Genomic DNA, 22,909 nt, shown 5'->3' on the forward strand with positions numbered 1-22,909 from the left:
GTATTCCTCTTCACAGGAGCAATGATATCAAGATAATATTACAACATATTTCTACCATCCTAACAAAAGTGTTTTCAGTTTTCCTTATTCCCTTCTAATTTTAAAATATATGAATGTACAGCTATAAATTCACAATAAATACATGAGTGTAGATAAATTTTCACATAGTTGTCATCATGTCTCAGTAGATATTTCTCACCTTGAGCTGTCCAGTATCTGAATACCTTTCTGGTTTGGGGATACTTATTACATCAAAGTATTTCGATTGCAATATCAGGGTGGGATTAGGGAAAAAGAGCCATCATTGTTGATTATTTTTCTATATACTTATTTTTCCTTCTTTCCATCTCTACTAACACTAGATGGCATGAAGCTCCAAAAAGGGTTAAATGAGAGCAGGGGATCTTTGGGTTACCCAAGTGTAAAGGAAAAGGAAAGGGAAATCAACTTACATCTTTTAAACACTTAATGTACCAACTACATTATAGATAAATTATTACATGTAATTATCATAAACACTTTATAATATAGAGCCATTTTATCCCCATTTTGCAGATGGGGAAACTGGGGCTCAGAGACTTTTAGTGACTTGCTCAAGATCACACAGCTAGTAAGTGGTAAAACCAAAATTCAAACTGAATTCTATCAAGCGAGACCCTTGGGCTGGCTGGGTGGGCAGATGAGGTTTTAGTTCCATTTCAGCAGCACACAGAGCAGTCACATCAGGAAGCACAATCATTCCAAGAGTCTATTCAAGGATCACTCAAACAGAGCTCTAGAATGCTGAGGAACAGACAATGGGTTACTTGAGCATCAAACGTCAAGGGGCCAGATGAGCTTCATTAGCAAGGTAGAGCTGCATTTCCAATTGCTAGCTTTCTTCATAGAGTTACTTCATATATTCTCAGAAAAACACCTGTCACTGGACTCTGCTGCCTCCTCTCTTATCCTCTAAGGTCCCCAATTAGCCAATTTTATGTTTTATTCTTAACTGAAATAAAATGTGCTTGCTGAATTTCAACCTTATTTTGTTTTATTTCCATTTTCAAGGGTGAATGCTAAAATGAGAGTTTCCACTATTCTGAATGAACAGTCCCACGCTGCCCATTCTAATTTTTTTTTCTGATTCCTCACCCTTTCCCTAAATTGGATCTACCTTTCCAAGGAAATAATCTCACCCTCTCAAGGAACTCCTACTCATGTGAGAATAAGAGATGCATCTATTCATCCAGTGCTCCCTGGATCTGTGCTTAGAGTATCTGGAGACTTAGACTATTCTTATTTATAGCTTCTTTTTGAGGCTGCTGATGGTGTAGGTTTAGTGTCTTGTGTCTTATAATTTAGGCTTTGGAATAACCTTTACATAATACTCACTATATGCCAGGTACTGTCCTAATCAGTTTACATGTACAGTCAGCCCTCCATATCTGCATGTCCGGCATCCTTGAATTCAACCAACCACAGATTGAAAATATTCGGGGGGAGGAGGGGCAGTTACACTGTAGCCCAGCCAGTGTGGCTCAATTGGTTGAGCATCATCCATGCACCAGGAGGTCACTGGTTCAGTTCCAGGTCAGAGCACATGTTTCTATCTCTTTCTACCTTCCTTTCTCTGAAATCAATGAAAACATATTTTTAAAAAATGTTACATTGTTGCTGATGTGTACTATGTAGTTAGGCATATGAGGTTGCATCTGTGCTGAACATGTACAGACTATTTTTTCTTATCATCATCCCCTAACCAATACAGTATAATAATTATTTATATAGCATTTACATTATATTAGGAATTATAAGTAATTGGTAGATTATTTAAAGTATAGGGGAAGATGTGTGTAGGTTATATGCAAATACTATGCCATTTTATATAAGGGTCTTGAGTATTCACAGATTTTGGTATCTGTTAAGGGTCCTGGAACCAGTCCCCTACAGATACAACTGTAGTAATTCTTTCCATCACCAAAACAACTCAATGAGGCAGGTACCATTAATCTCATTTTACAGTTGAGAAAACCTGAGCACAAACAAAGTGACTTGCTCAAGGCCACACCTCTAGTAAGTGGCAGAGATGGGATTTGGACCCAGGATATCCAACTGGAGTCTACACCTGTTTTTAAAAGTTTTAAATATGTTTTTACTGATTTCAGAGAGGAAGGGAGAGGGAGAGAGAGATAGAAACATTAATGATAAGACAGAATCATTGATCAGCTACCTCCTGCATGCCCCCTACTGGGGACTGAGCCCACAACCCAGGCATGTGCCCTGACTGGGAATCAAACCATGACCTCCTAGTTCACGGGGCAACACTCAAGCACTAATCCATACTGGCCGGGCATGCGGGCATGGAGTCCACACCTTTAACCATCACACTATACTTCCTCCCAAGATGAGTGTAACAAAATCCCTATCTTTAATGTCTGACTATGGTTCCTTCTTTTGTACATCCATCTTTATTCTGTCTTCCCATTCTCTTTAGTCATTTCATACTACTTATTGTTCCCCTACATTCCTTGTACCTCCATGTCTTGTGCCTTTACTCAAGACACTCCTTTAAGTCATTTCTCTCTTTGTTTATTGAACAAACTTCTATTTATCTTTTCAGGTCCTGGTCAAATATCACTACTTCCGTAGCTATTTCTCACCTGCTTTAAAAAAACAATTGGTCTCCTGCCCTAACTGGTTTGGCTCAGTGGATAGAGCGTCAGCCTGCGGACTGAAGGGTCCCAGGTTTGATTCCGGTCAAGGGCATGTACCTTGTTTGTGGGCACATCCCCAGTAGGGGGTGTGCAGGAAGCAGCTAATCGATGTTTCTCTCATCGATGTTTCTAACTCTCTATCCCTCTCCCTTCCTCTCTGTAAAAACTCAATAGAATATATTTAAAAAAATAATTGGTCTCTTATTTATATTCCTATAATACTTTATACATAAGTTAATTATACTATTTACTGCCTTATGTCATAGGTATTCATTAGTCTGTCTTTTCTACCCAAACATGAGCTCTGGAGGCCAGGGGTTGTGTTTTATTTGCCAGCATAGTGAGTGGCATATGGTAGATGTTCAGTAAATATTTGTTGAATTGAATTGAATAAGAGGAGAAATGCATCTCACTGCTTGCTAGACATGTCCATGTGGTTACTCAAGTTACCCTAAACTCAGTATGTCTAAAAACAAACTCATCATCTTCCCTCTAAATCTGACCTTTACTCCTGATTTTCTTTTTTTGTTAATGTTACTATCATTATTGCAGTTTTTCAGGTTTAGTTACCTGTGACTGCTCCTTCTCCTTCTTCCCCCACATAAATCCATAGCAGTCCCAAGTCCTTCCATCCTTTTCTTTTTAATTTCACTAAGTTCTTCTGGTAATACAATGAGGCTCTGAGCCAAGGGACCAATAAGTTGAAGTTCGTATCACCCTTTAGGACTATTATTGTAAAAACCTCATTAATTCATCCCCCTACCTCCATAATCGTCCCTTTGCCCCATCCTATACCAAGAAACAAAAAAAAAAATCATGATCATCTTCATCATCAAACATGTATTAATCATGTCTTTTGTGCAATGCCCTCAATAAAAATCTGCTATCTGGCTAGTGAAAAGCCTTACATATAAAACAAGTAAGTCAAGGTAGCATAAAATAAATACCACGGAGTGCCGGGGTCCAGCCCCAGTGGTCCAGGGGTTCCCAAAGGTGTGGACGGAGTCGGCGAAGAATGATTTACATGGAGACAGTGTTCAGAACTCTCTAGCTCTCTCTAGTCTCCGTGGATCTTCCTGTGCCTGGCTGAGGCCACAGAGAAAGATCCCAAGGCAAGCTGAGCCTTTATTTTATAGTCAGAGGTAAACAAGGTAGTGGTTACCAAAGTTACACTGTTCTTGTGAGTTTCACTTGTTTACACTGTTCTTGTGAGTTTCACTTGTTTTTGTTCTTGTTGCACTTCCCTCAGCCCATTAGCTTCCCAGGTAAGATCTAGGGAGCTATAAGGTCAAGCCTAATTATGCTTAAGAGGACTGTGCCCTCTAAGCAGGGACTTGTTTGTGACTTTGCCAACAGGTCAGTCCGAGGCTTAACCCTATAGCGACTCCCCACAACGGAGTGATGTAGATTATAATCTATAGAAATTAAAGAAAAAGATCATTCTTGGTGGGAAAGTAGAGAAAAATTACCTGAATGAAATGTGACTTGAATTGAGCCTGAATGATGGATAGCACAAAGATTAAAAGAAGAGAAGGAGGGAAATTTTGAGCCAAGCTAATATGATTGAGCCTTGTTCTTTAGTTAATATGGTATCTTTTTAAAGTATTTTTTTTGGAAGAAGGAGGGTAAAAGGGTCATATAATGACCATAGTTAACTTTTTAAAAAGATGTACTGGGTCCAGATCCACGATGGTGGTAAAATAGGTGGATGTTACATTCACCTCCTCCCAGGACCAAACTGGAATTACAATTAAAATATAGAACAGTCAATCTAAATAACCAATTGAAGAATAACTGAATAGAAGACTTATAACCAAGGATTTATAGAAGCCACATTGAGACTGGTAGAAAGGGCAGAAACGTGAAAAGGGCTGGCCCTACTCCCATGGAAGGTGGCTGAGGTTCTGGAGAAATATCTCAGTAGCAAAGGTTCCCTCTGAGCAGGTGGGGTCTCAACTGCATGCTGGACTCCCCAGCCCAGAGTACCAGAACCAGTAATAGGCACCCAAATAACATCTGACTGTGAAAATTGAGGGAGAGACAGGAGTCTGCTAGAGACAAGTGCCCACCTAAAGGGCCAATGCACACAATCTCATTTGCAATCACTCACCCTAGCAAACGTTAACGACAAAGAGAGAATCTTAAAGGCTGCAAGAGAGAGAGACAGAGAGTTCCCTACAAGGTAGTTCTCATTATATTATCACATTATTTCTCAGTAGAAACACATCAGGCCAGAAGGGAATGCAATGAAGTATACAAAGTGATGCAAAGCAAGGGACTGGATCTAAGAATACTCTATCCAGCAAGGCTATCATTCAAAATTGAAGGGGAAATAAGGAGCTTCGCATACAAAAAAAGGAGAAGGGGGTTTATCACTACCAAGCCAGCAATGCAAGAAATGCTAAAGGGACTGTTGTAAAAAGAAGAAATAGAAAGGGGAGAAGAAAATAATAAAGAATAAAAGGAATGAAAGGCATAAAGAATAAAAATGACTACAAAAAGTACCTATCAATAATAACCTTAAACATAAATGGATCAAATTCTCTAATCAAAAGACAATGAGTGGATGAATGATAAGAAATCATGACCCATATATATGCTGTTTACAAGAGACCCACCTCAGGACAAAGGACAGACACAGACTGAAAGTGAAGAGATGGAAAAATATTTTTCAGGCAAATGGAAATGAGAACAAGGCTGAGATGGCAATAGTTATATCTGACAAAATAGAACTCAAAGTGAAGGCCATAACAAGAGATAAGGAAGGTCACTTCATAATATTAAAGGGATCAATACAACAAGAGTATATAACTCTGGTAAACTTATATACACCCAATAAAGGAGCACCCAAATACATAAAAAAAAACTTCTGGAAGATATCAATGGAGAGATCAAAAGTAATACAATCATTTTAGGGAACTTAGTGAGAACATCAACAACATAGAAAAGCACCAGTTAGAAATGAAGGATACACTAAGTGAAATGAAGAATAATTTACAGGGAATCAACATCAGAGTAGAGGGTGCCAAGAATCAAATCAGCGATTTGGAATGTGAGGAAGCAAAAAACACCCAATTGGGACAACAAAAAGAAAAAAAGAAAAAAAAATGTGGAAATCATGTAAGGAGCCTTTAGGACAACTTCAAGTGTACCAACATTCACAAAATGGGGTTGCCAAAAGAAGAGAGGGATCAAGAAATTAAAAACCTATTTGAAAAAATAATGACAGAAAACTTCCCTTACTTGATGAAAGAAATATTAGTTCAGGAAGTGCAGAGAGTCCCAAAAAAGATGAACCCAAAGAGGCCCACATAAAGACACATCATAATTAAATGCCAAAGGTTAAAGACAAAAAGAGAATCTTAAAAGCAGCGAGAGAAAAGCAGTGTTACCTACAATAGAGTGCCCACATAACTCTTAACTGATTTCTCAACAGGAACTTTGCAGGTCAGAAGGGAGTGGCAAGAAATATTCAAAGTGATGAACAGCAAGGACCTACAACCAAGATTACTCTACCCAGCAAAGCTATCATTTAGAATTAAAGATCAGATAAAGAGCTTCTCAGATAAGAAAAAGCTAAAGGAGTTCATCACCACCAAACCAGTATTACATAAAATTTTGAAGGGTCTTCTTTAAGAAGAAGGGGAAAAAATATGAACAAAAGAAGGCAATATATATGTATCTATCAACAACTGACTCTAAAAATCGAAATAAATGAACAAGGAACCTAATTAACAAAATAAACTGATGAATAAAATAGTACCAGAGGCATGGAAACATGGAAGAAACTGACAAATTTCAGAAGGAAGGGGGGTGTAAGAAGAGCTTAACCAAAGAACTTATATGCATACCTGCATTACCCATGGACACAGACAATAGGGTGTTGAAAGCCTGGGGTGAGGCTGGATCTGGTTGGAGGGTGGCAATGGGGAAAATAGTAGGGGAACATCTGTAATACTCAACAATAAATATTTTTTAAAAAGAAATAATGACTAAAAACTTCCTTAACATGGTGAAAGAAAAAGACACACAAATTCAAAAAATGCAGATAATCTCAAACAGGATGAACACAAAATGGCCCACACAAAGACACATCATAATTAAAATGGTAAAGGTTAAAATAAAGAGAGAATCTTAAAAGCAGCAAGAGAGAGTCAGTTACCTACAAGAAAGCTCCCATAAGGCTGTCAGCTGATTTCTCAACAGAGGGGATTGGCATGAAATATTCAAAGTAATGAAAAGGACCTACAACCAAGAGTTCTACTTTACCAAGCAAGGTTATAATTTAACATTGAAGAAGAAATAAAGAGCATCCCAGACAAGAAAAAGCTAAAGGTGTTTCCTACCATCAAGCCAGTATTACAAGAAATGTTAAGGGGCCTTTTTTAAAAAGAAGGTGGAGAGGGGAAGTGGAGAAGGAGAAGGAGCAGGGGAAGGAGGACAGACAAATACAGCTAAAAGAATAAATGCAATAATACTTTACTATCAACAATCACTTTAAATGGCTTCAACACTCCAATCAAAAGACATAGGGTAATGATTTCACTAATATGTGGATTCTAATAAACAAAATAAACTGATGAACAAAATGAAACCAGAAACATGGATTCATGGAACAGAATGTCGGGTGCCAAATGAGAGGGGGTGGAGCTGACTAAATAAACAAAGTGAAAAGATTAGCTAAAGAACATATATGTATACCCCATAGACACAGACAATGGTGTGGTGAAGGCCAAGGAAGGGGGAGGCGAGTTGAGTTGAGGAGGGCAAGTGGGTGGAAATGGGGGACTTCTGCAATAGTGTCAACATTAAAACTTTTTAATAAAGAAGACATAGGGTACCTCAATGGATAATAAAATAAGATAAACATTATAAAAGTACTATAGTAGATATATTTCGTAGAGAAAATGTAGATTGAAGTGAGGGATTTAGAGCAGAATTTGGACAGTTGCACCGGGTGAGATATAACAGCCAGGTACAACTTTGAGAGCAGAGCAGGAAGTTGGCTGAGGAGGCAAAATCCCAAACTAAAGGCAAAGCACTGACATTAAAATCTTTCCATGTCAAGAAGCAGCCTGAAAGAGCGGGGTCCTTAAGTGTTTTCTGAACAGGAAACACTCCAGGGAAAAACTATCTTCATGATGTGAATAAAATATCTCAAATTGCTTGGAAGGCACTTGAAAGGTCTGGTAGTTTCCTTGTCTGCAGTTTTCTTTGAATTTACAGTATGGTATTTCACTTGCTTATTAAACCTTAGTTGAAAATTACTGGGGATTATCTTGATTAGCATTCTTGGTTGGTTAGTTGGTTGGTTGGTTGATTTGTAGAAGACTCCAGCTCTTTATTTGGCCTTTGTTCTTTGGGTTAGTCACTAACCCGTGGTCGGTGAACAGTGGCTTGTGAGCCACATGCGGCTTTTTGGCCCCTTGAGTGTGGCTCTTCCTAAGCCTTAGGAGTACCCTAATTAAGTTAATAACAATGTACCTACCTATATAGTTTAAGCTTAAAAAATTTGGCTCTCAAAAGAAATTTCAATCGCTGTACTGTTGATATTTGGCTCTGTTGACTAATGAGTTTGCCGACCACTAGGTTAGTGCATTTAACTAAATGGCTTTATGTCTGTGAAAAACTCTATGCTGCCTGAAAATACTAATATGCTAATCTTGACAACCTACTTGTGTAAATATCTCTATCCCAAAAAGACTTCTGGGCAGTTTCTGATGTTTAAGACTGAGTCTCAGAGCCAGTTTTCTAAGACATAAGCACCAGGGAACACAGGCGATCCTAAAGTCTCCAGGTCCTCTTCTCTGCTCTATGCTCTTTTCTTTCTTCTCAATGGCCCACCCTACTCTATTTCCTGAACATCTTTCCTACCTCCCAGCCCAAAGATTAAACCCTAATCTGAAAGAAAATCTTCCCTAAATGATCTTTAGAGAATTTGAGTCAGACCCAATGTTCCCCAATTTGCACCCTTCCCTGACACAAACACACATGTCCTCTGTTTGAAGGATTTTACTGCTGGTCACTACAAGAAAATTAATATATAGGAGTTTACAAAAGGCACAGGATGAAAAGGTTTAACAGATGGTGAAATGTTACTTTGGTAATTGTTTCTATTCTGCATTGAAATGTAAACGGACTAGATCTTTTTACCCTTTTTACCTCAGAGAGTGTATTTGATAGTTTCTAGGGTGATATCTCAAACACTTATTCTATAGATATTTTATTCCTAGGTTTAAAGTTCACCAGCCTTCTCTATATCCCACCTCCATGAGAAATTTCTACTCATCCCCTCCCCTCAGCTTAGTCATATTCATCAGTCCTGCAGAGCACTGCACAGGAGTTCAGAAGGAACTGAGATTTCCTGTTCAGGTGGGACAATATGTATGAATACTGGATGAGCCCTATACCCAGACTCAAATGAAATTCATTTGTAGAGTAATACAACTCCTCGTTGGCATCTCCACCCCAGGACACCCCCCTACACACACACACACACACACACACACACACACACACACACACACACACAGTCAACTCCATCTTATTTTATCCCCTGAAACCTTCTGCCCAAATTGATTGTTCCCTTCCACCTAGAAGATTTTTTGAAATGCCATTTATAAAGATTATTTAGGGAAGTTTTTATTTCAGCAAACATTTGGTAAGTGCCTGCACCATACACAAGGCATTATGCAGGTTCCTAAGTGGGACAGAATTATGAAAAAATTCAGCTTCTGCCTTCAAGGCACTTACAATCTGGTGGGGAAGATGAGTGTGAATCCAGCTAATTACAATCGAAGGAATAGCAGAACAAGTAATAGAATATAACCAAAGCTCTATGAGAACACAGAGAAAGGAAAACTCATTTTGCCTATGGAAAAAGACAATCAGGGGACTAGGAAAGGTTTAATGTAGCTGAGTTGCTCTTGAAGGATGAGTAAAGACTTGGTTGCACACAGAAATGAGGTTTAAGGGGAGAGAATTCCAGACAAAGAGAATGATGTGAATAGCATGAGTAAAAACACAGGTAGGAAAGTAGAGAAGGTGTTTGGGTAAAGCATATCTAACAAATGCAAGAGAAGAAAATAAGGGTAGAAACGGAGGTTGCAGACATATTATGGACACCTGTGCTGTCCCTTTGAGACTTTGAGTGTACCTGGATACAATATCAGGATCTTAACACTATAATAACATCTTAACTATTGTTAATTAACACCTTAGTTGAGAACAAAGTGGGGAGAAAAAGCAGGCACAATACTCAAAGAAGTGGGAGGGCACAACAAACTTCTGACTTGAGTTATTGCCCAGGACCACTCAAGTGACCACTATCCCACCATCTCAGATTCTACAATATCAAAGACAAAAGACTAAGGTGGGCTTCATTCAACATGCAGTCACTTTCTGTGTAAAGGAGATGAGAAGGAAAAGTGAGAGGTAAATTGAACATCTTAGGGATTATCAACGAGTTAGGAACAGCTTTGTCACCTTACTGAGCTGCAACTAAGTCATTACTGTCTTATAACAATGCAGTCAAGCAAACACAATGTTTTCTCTATATCTATGAATTTGATTATAGTTAATTATAGGTTCCTTAATTATAGTTAATAAACAACACTGTATTGTATACTTGAAAGTTTCTAAGAGAGTGGATCTTAAATGTTCTCACCACAAAAAAGGGTAACTATGTGAGGTGATGGGTGTATTAACTAACCTTGCTGTGGTCATTATATATATATATATATATATATATATATATATATATATATCTCCTATAAAGATATAATATGCTAATTAGACTGAATGGTAGAATGACCTTCTGGAACGATTTTCCAGAACGACCTTCCAGAACGACCTTCTGGAATGACCAGTGGGCGGGGCGGGGCCGCAGGGCCTCGAGGCAGCCGGGGCCATGAGGGCTGATGTAGCTGGGGCTACGAGGGCTGAGCTCCTAGCACAACTTTTGTGCATCAGGCCTCTAGTGTGTGTGTGTGTGTGTATGTACACATACATATATATATATATATATATATATATATATATGTATATATGTATATATATATATATATATATATATAAAATCAGATTGCAAAACTTAAATGTACACAATGTTATATGTCAATTATATTTCAACTAGAGGCCCGGTGCACAAAATTTGTGCACTGGGGGGGGGGGTCCCTCAGCCCAGCCTGCACACTCTCCAATCTGAGACATCCCTCTCACAATCTGGGACTGCTGGCTCCCAACCGCTCGCCTGCCAGCCTGATCAACCCCTAACCACTCCCCTGCCGGCCTAATTGACGCCTAACTGCTCCCCTGCTGGCCTGGTCATCCCTAACTGCTCTCCTCTACAGGCCCAGTCCCCCCCCAACTGCCCTCCCCTGCAGGCCTGGTCGCCCCCAACTGCCCTCCCCTGCCATCTTGTGATGATATGGGGGTGGCCATCTTATGACCACATGGGGCAGCCATCTTGTGTGAGGGTGTGATGGTCAATTTGCATATTATCTCTTTATTATATAGGATAAAGCTGGAAAAAAGTAACAAAACTTGATATTAATGAAGCAGATATAGCACCTACAGTGGCAACATTTAAGCTATTAATCCAGATCATGCTTTAAAGGGCAGTATCTCACACACACACATACCACCACCAACAACAATCTTTTTATCAGGAAAGTTCAAATGTATAAAAGGAAGAGGAAAGTGGGGCAATCTTCTTTTTTGTGTTCTAAAGCAAAACACTGCAACATATTAAAGATAGCCTTTATAGCTTTACATAAAAATAATTAAATCAACTATGGCTGTTTTTCTTTAAATGGATTTTATCTGCTTTTTAGATTTGGTTGGGGAAAGGGGTCACTTAAAGTAATAAAGGATATGTAAAGCTATTGATAAGATTTTTTAGTCCCCAGTATTGGAAAAACTGCAGTTTAGGAGGCAAAAAGAATTATTGAGGCATAGTGAACAACTTACTGATTCAGTGCCTAAGTTTATTTTTTTAATGGAGGAGGGGATGAGGGGTTGGAGGGTAAAGGTAGGTGGGGGATAGAGGTGCTGAAGTTATAAAAGTAGTGTGCATGGGGAGGTGGCGGGCACACTGTCCTTAGAAGTGTAAGAATTTTAGTATATTGGGCTCAGGAATTCATGTAGGAGGCCTCCTGACAGACATGGACATCAACCGACAGACACATTTCCTGTCAGATTGTGGGTGCTTATGATGCACTATGCAATGTTCTAATTGTTTCATATATTTTTACCCATTTGTTTTTCATATTAACCCTATGAAGGTGGCACTATTATTATCGCTGTCATTTAACAGAAGAAACTAAGAAATATAGAAGTTATGTAATTACCCAAGTTCATATAACTAATAAATGGCAGGGCCAGGATTTGCGCCCAAGCAATCTAGCTCTTGCCCATGATGATAACCACTGAGTGTGTGTGAGAGAGATAGAGACAGACAGAGACAGAGACAGAGAGAAGCAGAGAGACTGTGCTCACAGGTATATTTCTTTTCCTCTCAGAGTTGCCTCTCAATATAATCACATTCCTTAGTTAACCATTGCAAACATGTTGTGTAACTCCTTCCTGACTTCAAAAATATGTAGTTTATAAATGCATATAATTTAATATTTATAAACCATATAATGTGCACATTTTTATATGGACACACATACATATTCCATGTTTATTTTACCCTAAGCCTAACTAATAAAAATATTGCAACAGAGGGAGAGAACAATTTACTACATATACATCATTTAAGAATGGCCTTGTGCCACATAGCTATTCTGTCCTTTATTCTCAGGGATCAGACCTTCAAGCCTTTGTAGCCTTATATTTAGTTTACTATCTCCCACATATTCTCTTTCTACATAACTAGAACATGCAAGGAAACGAATAGAGAGGTATAATCTAGGTTTTCAACTGGAATTCTATGTATAGAGCTATAAATCCTACAAGAGATGAGGAGATGAGGCAGAAACCTTTCTATCTCTTTAGAACCACAAATTGTTAGAAAAGACTCAAGAAATCATCTACCTTGTCACTTTACAGAGAGAAATATAAGGTCCTGAGAGAAGGGCTTACCCAACATCATATTATTGATCAATGACAGAACAATGCTGGAGCCAGATCTTTTGACTCCCCATCCAATGTTCTTTTCATGCTACTGCTTGTTTTGTAAGCCCCTCTGAAGATATAAAACTCCCTGAATTGCACCCTTGTGTATTTATCCTAGAAATAAGAACATTTATATCTATGCAAAAAACTTATAGAATATTCATAACAGCTTTATTTGTATTAGCCCACAGCAAGAAACCACCGAAATGCTCTTCAGTGGGAGTGGGGGATATGGATAAACAAATTGTGGAACATAAGTAATAAAACAATAAAATACTATTTATATAATAACTTGAATGGATCTCTGTGGCAGTATGATGAGTGATGATAAATAAATCACAATATGCTACATACTATATGATTCCATTTACATAACATTCCACAAATTACAAAACCATAGTGATGAACAACAGACCAGTGGTTGCCAGGTGGGCAGATGTGACTGTAAAGAAGTAGCACAGCCCTAACCAGTTTGGCTCAGTGGATAAAGCGTTGGCCTGCAGACTCAAAGGTCCCAGGTTTGATTCCGGTCAAGGGCATGTACCTTGGTTGCAGGCACATCCCCAGTAGGTAGTGTGCAGGAGGCAGCTGATCAATGTTTCTTTCTCATCGATGTTTCTAACTCTCTATCCCTCTCCCTTCCTCTCTGTAAAAAGTCAATAAAATATATTTTTAAAAAAGAAGTAGCACAAATAAGTTTTGGTGGGTGATGAAGCTGTACTGTTCAAATTATGATGGTGATTACACAAATCTATACATGTGATAAAGTTCATGGAACTATGTACCCTCCCCTGAACCCTAAAAGGTTGAGTTCATGTAAAAACTGGTGAAATTCAAATGAGGTCTGTGGTTTGCTTAGTAAAATATTGTGCCAATGACAGTTTCCTGGTTGTGATAGTAAATGTGGTCATGTATGATGTTAACATTGGGGAAGAATGCGTGAAAGGTATGTGGGAATTCTCTGTATTATTTTAGCAACTCCTATGTGAGATGAAACTTATTTCAAAATGTAAAAGAGAAAAAGAAGAAAAACTCTATAAGTCCCATAATATTTTGGGCAGGTATGGTGAGCCAACATTTACATAGTTTTCCAAAGTTATAATTAATAGATTTTCAGGACTTTGTCCAAATGGCATCTCATCTCACACCCCACTCTGTACCCTAGTTTATTTTTATCCACAGCACTTATAACCCTCAATAAAAAATATAGCCATTTATTGTGTCTCCCCCAAAGAGAATGTAAGCTTCTTAAGGTTAAGGTCTTTGTTTTATTCATTCCTGCATCCCCAACATCTAGAATAATGCCCAGCACACTGTAAGTACTCAACAAGTATGTGTTGAATGAATGTGAGTGTGTTGGCTCTGAAATAAGAGCTCAATGAGAAATTGTATACTTAATTACATGAGACCAACTTCCATTACACTTTCTTTTTATACAATTACTCAAACTGGTAATTTTGTTCTGTCATTTACATATTGTTTGCTGCATTTGGAAAGATTCAGAAAGACGCTGGAATAATAACTTAGGTCTAGGAGACAACATATTCTGAAATGGTTCCTTACCCAATGTTGAAAGAAAGATAAAGTTACCTCTCCTGGATAAATAGCTATGCTTTACTCACCCTTATGATCCATAAAAAATTCTTATAATAGATAACCACCAGAGGGTACTGTTTATTCAATTATCATTTCTCAATACCTATCATGTACCAAGCCACGTGCTGGGTATAAAAAAGTAGATAAGACACAGTACCTACTCTCAGAGTTTACAGTCTGGTGAGGAGATAAATCAGTACGTAGAAATACTATGTAGTACGTATATATAATGAAATGCCACTCAGCCATAAGAAAAGATGAAATACTGCCATTTGCAACAAGATGAATAGATCTTGAGAATATCATGCTAAGCAAAATAAGTCAGTCAGAAAAAGTTAAGAATCATATGATTTCACTTATATATGGGATATAAAACTGAAAGTAACAAGGGAACAAACAAGAAAAACAAAACTCACAGACACAGACAACAGTATGGTGGTTACCAGAGGGAAAGGTGTGGAGAGTAGTAAAGGGTAAAGGGGAACAAATATATGGTGACATCAGATGATTTGACTTGGGGTTGTGGGCACACAGTGCAATATACAGTCATGTATCACAGAAATGTACACGTGAAACATATGGTAATGGCTCCCTGGGGGCATGATGCCTGAGCTGAGTCTTTAGGGGCAAGTAGTAGTCAGCTAGCAGAAGCAAAGAGGTGTAAGTTTTCTGAGAGCCTACAGGCCTATCTCAACAAACAAGAAAAAATGGTAGTAAATCATCTAAATCTACAGCTCAAAGAATTAGAAAGAGAGCAACAAGAAAAACCCAGAGTGAGCAGAAGGAAGGAGATAATAAAGATTAGAGCAGAAATAAATGACATAGAGACCAAAAAAACAATACAGAAAATCAATGAAACCAAGAGCTGGTTCTTTGAAAGGATAAACAAGATTGACAAACTTCTATCCAGGCTCACCAAGAAGCAAAGAGAAAGGACCCAAATCAACAAAATCAGAAATGATAGAGGCGAAATAACAACAGAGCCCACAGAAATACAAATGATTGTTAAAAAAATACTATGGACAACTCTACTCCAACAAACTAGACAACCTGGAGGAAATGGACATATTCCTAGAAAAATACAACATTCCAAAACTTGATCAGGAAGAATCTAAAAATCTCAATAGGCCAATAACTATGGAAGAAATTGAAGCAGTCATCAAAAAGCTTCCAGCAAACAAAAGCCCAGGACCAGACGGCTTCACAGGGGAGTTTTACCAAACATTCAAGGAAGAACTAAAACCTATCCTCCTCAGACTACTACAAAAAATCCAAGAGGAAGGAACACTTCCAAGCTCATTCTATGAAGCCAGCATCACCCTAATACCAAAACCAGGTAAAGACAACACAATGAAAGAGAATTATAGGCCAATAACCCTCATGAACATAGATGCCAAAATCCTCAACAAAATCTTAGCAAATCGGATCCAGCAGTACATCAGAAAGATCATACACCACGACCAAGTAGGAGTTATCCCAGGGATGCAAGGATGGTACAATATCTGCAAATCAATAAACGTGATACATCACATAAACAAATTGAAAGAAAAAAACCACATAGTCATATCAATTGAAGCAGACAAAGCGTTTGACAAAATTCAACACCCATTTTTGATAAAAATTCTCAGCAAGGTGGGAATTGAAGGACCATACCTCAACATAATAAAAGCCATATATGACAAACCCACAGCCAGCATCATACTCAATGGACAAAAACTAACACCATTTCCCCTAAGAACAGGAACAAGACAGGGATGCCCACTCTCACCACTCCTGTTCGACATAGTACTGGAAGTATTAGCCATTGCAATTAGACAAGAAGAAGAAATAAAAGGCAACCAAATTGGAAAAGAAGAAGTAAAACTGTCCTTATTTGCAGAGGACATGATATTATACTTAAAAAACCCTAAAGACTCCATCAATAAACTATTAGACTTAATAAAAGAATTCGGCAATGTAGCAGGATCCAAAATTAACGCCAAGAAATCTATGGCATTTCTATACACCAATAGTGAATGTGCAGAAAGAGAGAGTAAAAAAGCAATCCCATTTACCATCGCACCAAAAAAATTAAGCTACCTAGGAATAAACTTAACTAAAGAGGTAAAAGACCTCTTCTCAGAAAACTACAGGACATTGAAAAAAGAGATAGAGGAAGACATAAACAGATGGAAGAACATACCATGTTCTTGGATTGGTAGAATCAACATCATTAAAATGTCCATACTGCCCAAAGCAATCTATAAATTCAACGCACTTCCCATTAAAATACCAACGGCATACTTCACAGACCTAGAACGTACTCTCCAAAAATTCATCTGGAATAAAAAACGACCCCGAATAGCTGCAGCGATCCTGAGAAAGAACAAAGTAGGTGGGATCTCAATACCAGATATCAAGCTGTATTACAAAGCCACTGTTCTCAAAACTGCCTGGTACTGGCACAAGAACAGACATAGAGATCAATGGAATACAATAGAGAGCCCAGAAATCAGCCCCAATCAATACGCTCAATTAATATTTGACAAAGGAGGCAAGAACATACAATGGAGTCAAGATAGTCTCTTCAATAAATGGTGTTGGGAAAATTGGACAGATACATGTGAGAAAATGAAACTAGACCACCAACTTACACCATACACAAAAATAAACTCAAAATGGATAAAGGACTTAAATATACGACGGGAAACCATACAAATACTAGAAAAATCCAAAGGCAACAAAATCTCAGACATATGCCGAAGCAATTTCTTCACCGATACAGCTCCTAGGGCATTGGAAACTAAAGAGAAAATAAACAAATGGGACTACATCAAAATAAAAAGCTTCTGCACAGCAAAAGAAACCATCAACAAAACAACAAGAAAGCCCACTGCGTGGGAAAACATATTTGCTAACGTCATATCTGATAAGGCCCTAATCTCCAAAATTTATAGGGAACTCATACAGCTTAACAAAAGGAAGATAAACAATCCAATCAAAAAATGGGCAAAGGATCTAAATAGACACCTTTCAAAAGAGGACATTTAGAAAGCCAAGAGACATATGAAAACATGCTCAAAGTCACTAATCATCTGAGAGATGCAAATCAAAACAACAATGAGGTACCATCTCACACCTGTCAGACTGGCTATCATCAACAAATCAACAAATGACAAGTGCTGGAGAGGATGTGGAGAAAAAGGAACACTTGTGCACTGCTGGTGGGAATGCAGACTGGTGCAGCCACTATGGAAGACAGTATGGAGTTTCCTCAAAAAACTACAAATGGAACTCCCATTTGACCCTGTGATCCCACTTCTAGGAATATATCCCAGGAAACCAGAAACACCAATCAGAAAGGATATATGCACCCCTATGTTCATAGCAGCACAATTCACCATAGCTAAGATCTGGAAACAGCCTAAGTGCCCATCTGTAGATGAATGGATTAGAAAACTGTGGTACATCTACACGATGGAATACTATGCTGCTATAAAAAAGAAGGAACTCTTACCATTTGAAACAGCATGGATGGAACTGGAGAGCATTATGCTAAGTGAAATAAGCCAGTCAATGAAGGAAAAAATACCACATGAGGTCACTCATTTCTGGATAATAAAGACCATTATAAACTTATGAACAAAAATAGATACAGAGGCAGAGCTGCCTTGAACAGACTGTCAAACTACAGCAGGAAGGCCGGGGAGGGTGGGAGGGCACGAGGGGGGTGGGTAAGAGATCAACCAAAGGACTTGTATGCATGCATATAAGCATAACCAATGGACATAAGACACTGGGGGGTAGGGGAGGCCAGGGGATTGTCAAGGGCGGGGGGAAAAAAGGGAGACATATGTAATACTCTTTGTAATACTTTAAGCAATAAAAATAAAAAATAAATAAATAAAAATAAAAAAAAAGTTTTCTGAGAGCAGGTGATCATGTTCACATTGTATTCCCAATCCCTGGCCCAAGGCAGAAATATGCTTAAGTATTTGTGGAATGAGTGAACAAAGTATAAAGTGCAGGTGGTTAAAGGGCATACTAGAGAAGTAGGCAGGGTCCAGATCATGATGCATCTTAAATATCATTATCTTAATGGCAATGGGGAACATTAGAAGGGTTTTTGGTAGAGGAGTGACAGGTGGGCTTTGCATTTCAGCAAGCTTATCCCTACAACTATGTGGAAAATTGATTACAGGAGAGTAGGATGAGTAAGAGAGACCAGTTAGAAACTGTGTTTTTCAAAATGAATGTGGCATTGTCAAGGCCTCTGCCTTTAAAAAGCTTATAGTCTAACGAAGGAAACAAGACATAATCAGATAATTCCAATACAGCATAGTAGAAAATGTAATAGAGGTATTATACACAGGTTTGCTGATCCCTAGTCCACAGCTTTCCCCCAAGGCCTCCTTTTCACTGCCTTTCACAACCACTGAAATTATGTAAGGGAAGGAGAGCAGAGCAATCCATTGAAAGATTACCCTTTCTTTTGCCTTAGACTAGATTGTGGGGAGCACTTAGCCCCTCTCTGTACTCAAGTCTGACTTAGCATCCTTCCACAAGACCTTTGTCTCTCAGAGATGGCTTAGCGTCCTGATACTCTATAGATACATACAGAGCAAGGGATCTCTACTGGGAAGGCCAAGGAGATTCACACACTGACAGCTAAGGACTCTGATAAATAAGTCATTCTTTCTGAGACAGGGGACTTCGGATGACAGAAGGGAAAAAACTGGCTCCAAGTTCAGAAAATGGAGATGGTCACTAGAAGAAGCAAGGATCCAAGTGGAAGAGTAAAAATAGCTGAAGAAGAGTCTATGTCGTTCTAAGCTGTTCAGGGTTGGGAAAGAAAATGGACAAGTACCAGGAAAGAGCTCCAGGACAAGGATCTGAAGAATTCTGTATGAGAGCATCAGTGGGAAAAGAGGCCCAGAAAAATACCCAACTCCATGACCAGGTAACAAAGATGTCTTGAGAGACTATTTCCATGTGTCCCAACTACTTCATGATTCAGGAGAGAGATTAGAGGTAAAGAGTTTCTATGGGAGAAAACCCAAGGCAGGAAGGAGGTCCTGAGGCGAGCCCTTGGTAATGTTATCTTTGTGTGGATGGGGTTGGGAAAGGGACAGAAGAGAGAACAGGGGCTCTCTGGGCAGGGTTCCTGGGAGACCTGGGGAGGGGGATTTATCTTTACTGAACCAAAAATCAAAATTAAATTGGAAATAGTTAAAAGAATGGGCTTTGAGGTCAGATAGCTCCAGGTGAACCTCCTGATTCTGTCTGGTTTTGAACAAGGGGTCCAAGTTTCTTCTTTTATAAGTGAAGATAATATCAGTATTTAGCCTCATAGGACTTTGTAAATGTTTATTAAATTAAACAACAGAATTAAAGCACCTGATTCACTTTCCGATATATTACAGTCAAACATTTGCTTTTTGTGTTGTTTTGTTTTTACTACTACTAATGTGATGATGACAATGACTATGGCTACTATTGCTATAACCATCATATCTTTTGGGACTTTCTGTAGAACAAGCAAGCATGGCTTCATCATCTGGTATATTTGTATTCAGTTTCTGTGTCTCTTCTTCTTTCTGGAATATGATTTGCTTGTATATATGACTGCCATGTTCCTTTTATTATACTTCCCACACCTAAGCACCTAGACCTCATTCCCAAATGCACTTACCTTCATACTGCTGCACAGGGTTCTCCCTGCCTTTAAAGGATGATGGCCTCTCTTCCTACCATGAGTCAGGCCATCACCTACTCCCTCCATTCAGAGCAGGGTACTGGTGCCAGGAGGGAGGTCAACTTCTGATTTCTGACAAAATATCTATTCAATTTCATATCCTTGTCTGGGAATGAATTTGGCTGGTCCAAGCTTGTTATTTTCTGATTTTATGCTCTGGGCTTCCCCATAATTAACACAATCCCCTAGGCTCAGATCCCAAAAGATATTAGGTTGAATCTAGAAGAAATAGGTGCGTAAGCAAGAAAGCTATCTAACACATTCCCTCACTTATAAAAATATAATACTGCAATTATATTACATTTTAGTCTCCTCAGCATTGTTCCCTGAGGGAGCCAGCTCGATCTGTCCTGTACTCTGACTCCAAGCAAAGTAGAGTTCAATACATTGGAGGCTCATTAAAATACTTGCTAATGCATTGATCCTTGTGCACCTTCCAATTCCTACTCTACAGAGCAGGGATCTAGGAATTAGCCTGTCGGTGGTATTGATTAAGAAGGATGAAAGGCGGTTGTCAAAAATATGAATATTGGGTAGTATTAGGAAAGTATTTCTTGAGTCAGAGATGGCCCTCCATTACATGGCTTATCCAGGGATCATATCCTGATGGGCTCTGCCTTATAATGAAAATCCCAGAGGCTCACATATGTGTGAGTGGGTGTTTGTGTGCCTGTAATGCCTATATTCATAATCTCTCGCCACTGTCAATAGGGTAAAGCAGATAGGTCTGTATCCTTCACCCTTACACTTTCTCAGATGAGCATCTATTCCCTTATAAGTCTGTTCTTGATGCTTTTTCTCTTAACCTACTTTACCTATACATAAATGGTGAGGGTATTAGTGGGCACAAGTGTGATATACTTTGGATCTTTACTTTTTGCTTAGGGATCAGAGCTCAGTTCCTTTGGGAAGTCCAGTGACTTCTAGAGAACATATAAAGCAAAGGAGAAAGAATCTCAACTTGCTGGGAAATTCCAAAGGACTGATCATCTTAATATATTGTTACTGTTAATAAAAAAAATTCATTCATTACATTTGTGTGGTTATTATACCTGTAAAGTTGTTATGGTTTAGACTAGAGACTGCTTTAATATATATGTGATCTTCACAACAACCCTATGAGCAGGCATTACTGTCCGAATTGTATGGAAAAGGAAACCAAGATCCAGAGAGATGAAGTGAATTATTGAAATCATACAGGCTATCAAGTGATAGAGTTACAACCCAAACTAGCTTTTCTAATTCCAAGGCCAGGGCTCCTTCAGATTCCCCATGTTTCATTCTAACCATCAAAGTAACTGTGCCCTTTGATTATTCTATTTATAACTACAACTATTTTTTTGTAAGCAAAAGCACCCTCTTTTTTTCTTTTTGAGGATTTTCATATGCTTAATTTCTTCCAAGCTCCTTTTTTTTCCTAGAAGGCAACAAAGTAGAATAGAAAGAGCTCTGGACTTAAGTCAAGCAGGACTGAGCCTGAATTCTAGCTTTGACACTTACAAGCTGAGTGACCTGGGTCAAGTTACTTAACATCTCTGAGCCCATCTTCCTGACAGGTAAAATAGAAACAATGTTACCTATCTCATAGGCTGTTGTGATAATCAAATGAGATAACAGAGATAAAGTTCTTAGAACAGAATCTGGAACAAAGTAGTATAGCCTTCCTCACTCCTCCCCCACTCCAACTTGCTCCTCTAGTCTGGAAACAAGAAATACCTCTTTCCCAAAAAGCTGAAATTCAGATTTGATTAATGTCTATACTTACTCCTTATACTGCAAAATGGGATGACTGGCATTTTGACTCTTGATGATTTATCATTTACAACGGATATTTCCACAACTTTTTGTTGATTAAGTAAGATAGTTTTAGAACTTATAACTTGTGTGTATGTGAACACACACAAATGTGTTTGTATTACTCAGAAATTACTTCCATTCTCTAAATCTGGATAAGTGCTTCTTCTTAATCTCGAACCTAAAAGGCTGAGTTGGTGTTATTTGGATAGTGAGCTAACTTATTCAGTGACTTTGCTTTGAATATTCAGGTTTATGGTCTCTTAGAGTTCAGATCTCACATTTCCAGCACCAGATTCCAAAATATATTTTCTAAGAAAGGATGCATTTACTAGCGGCCAATTTCCTATGGGCTGTCTTTGGACAATAATGTGGTTTGGTTCTTGTGGATCTTTCCCTGTTGTCACCTTCTCTTCACTGAAGAGCTTCAAACAATGTGACCAAAAAAAGAAGATAAATTGGGCCTGGAGAAAATCAGGCTGGCCCTGAGAATGGAAATATGGGATTTTGATAGACAAAAAATAACCTAGGCCATATAAGATTTTTACTTGAGAGAGGGCAGGAAAAACTTTAAATTGTTTTATTTATAAAACTTAGCATTATTTTACTTCTTGCAGAGAATATATGTCACTATTACCATTTTAAACACTTTGATTATGAAAATTTCAAAGCATATTTAAAACTAGAGAATATGATGAAACCTTATGTACCCATTACTCAGCTTCTATAGCCATCAACATTTTGCTATAGTTGTTTAATCTATTTCCCCCTTTTTTGCTGAATTATTTTAAAGCAAATCCAAGATGTTATATAGTTTTATATTACTCCTAAATACTTCAGTTTTCATCTCAAAAATAAAATGATATTTCATTGCGCCCTGGCTAGGTGACTAAGCTGGCTGGAGTATTGTCCCATACACCAAAAAGTTGCAGGATCAATTCACCATCAGAGCACATACCTAGGGTTACGG

At 38.4% G+C, this 22,909-nt stretch overlaps 1 protein-coding gene across 8 annotated transcripts in view; it reads right to left on the reverse strand.

Annotated features, from left to right (window-relative positions):
- MID2 (midline 2) overlaps positions 1-22,909 on the reverse strand; it is a 122,725-nt gene that overhangs the window by 30,189 nt on the left and 69,627 nt on the right. The window lies entirely within an intron of this gene.

The sequence above is a fragment of the Myotis myotis genome, unplaced genomic scaffold, assembly GCF_014108235.1.
Source record: "Myotis myotis isolate mMyoMyo1 unplaced genomic scaffold, mMyoMyo1.p scaffold_m19_p_4, whole genome shotgun sequence".
NCBI lineage: Eukaryota > Metazoa > Chordata > Mammalia > Chiroptera > Vespertilionidae > Myotis > Myotis myotis.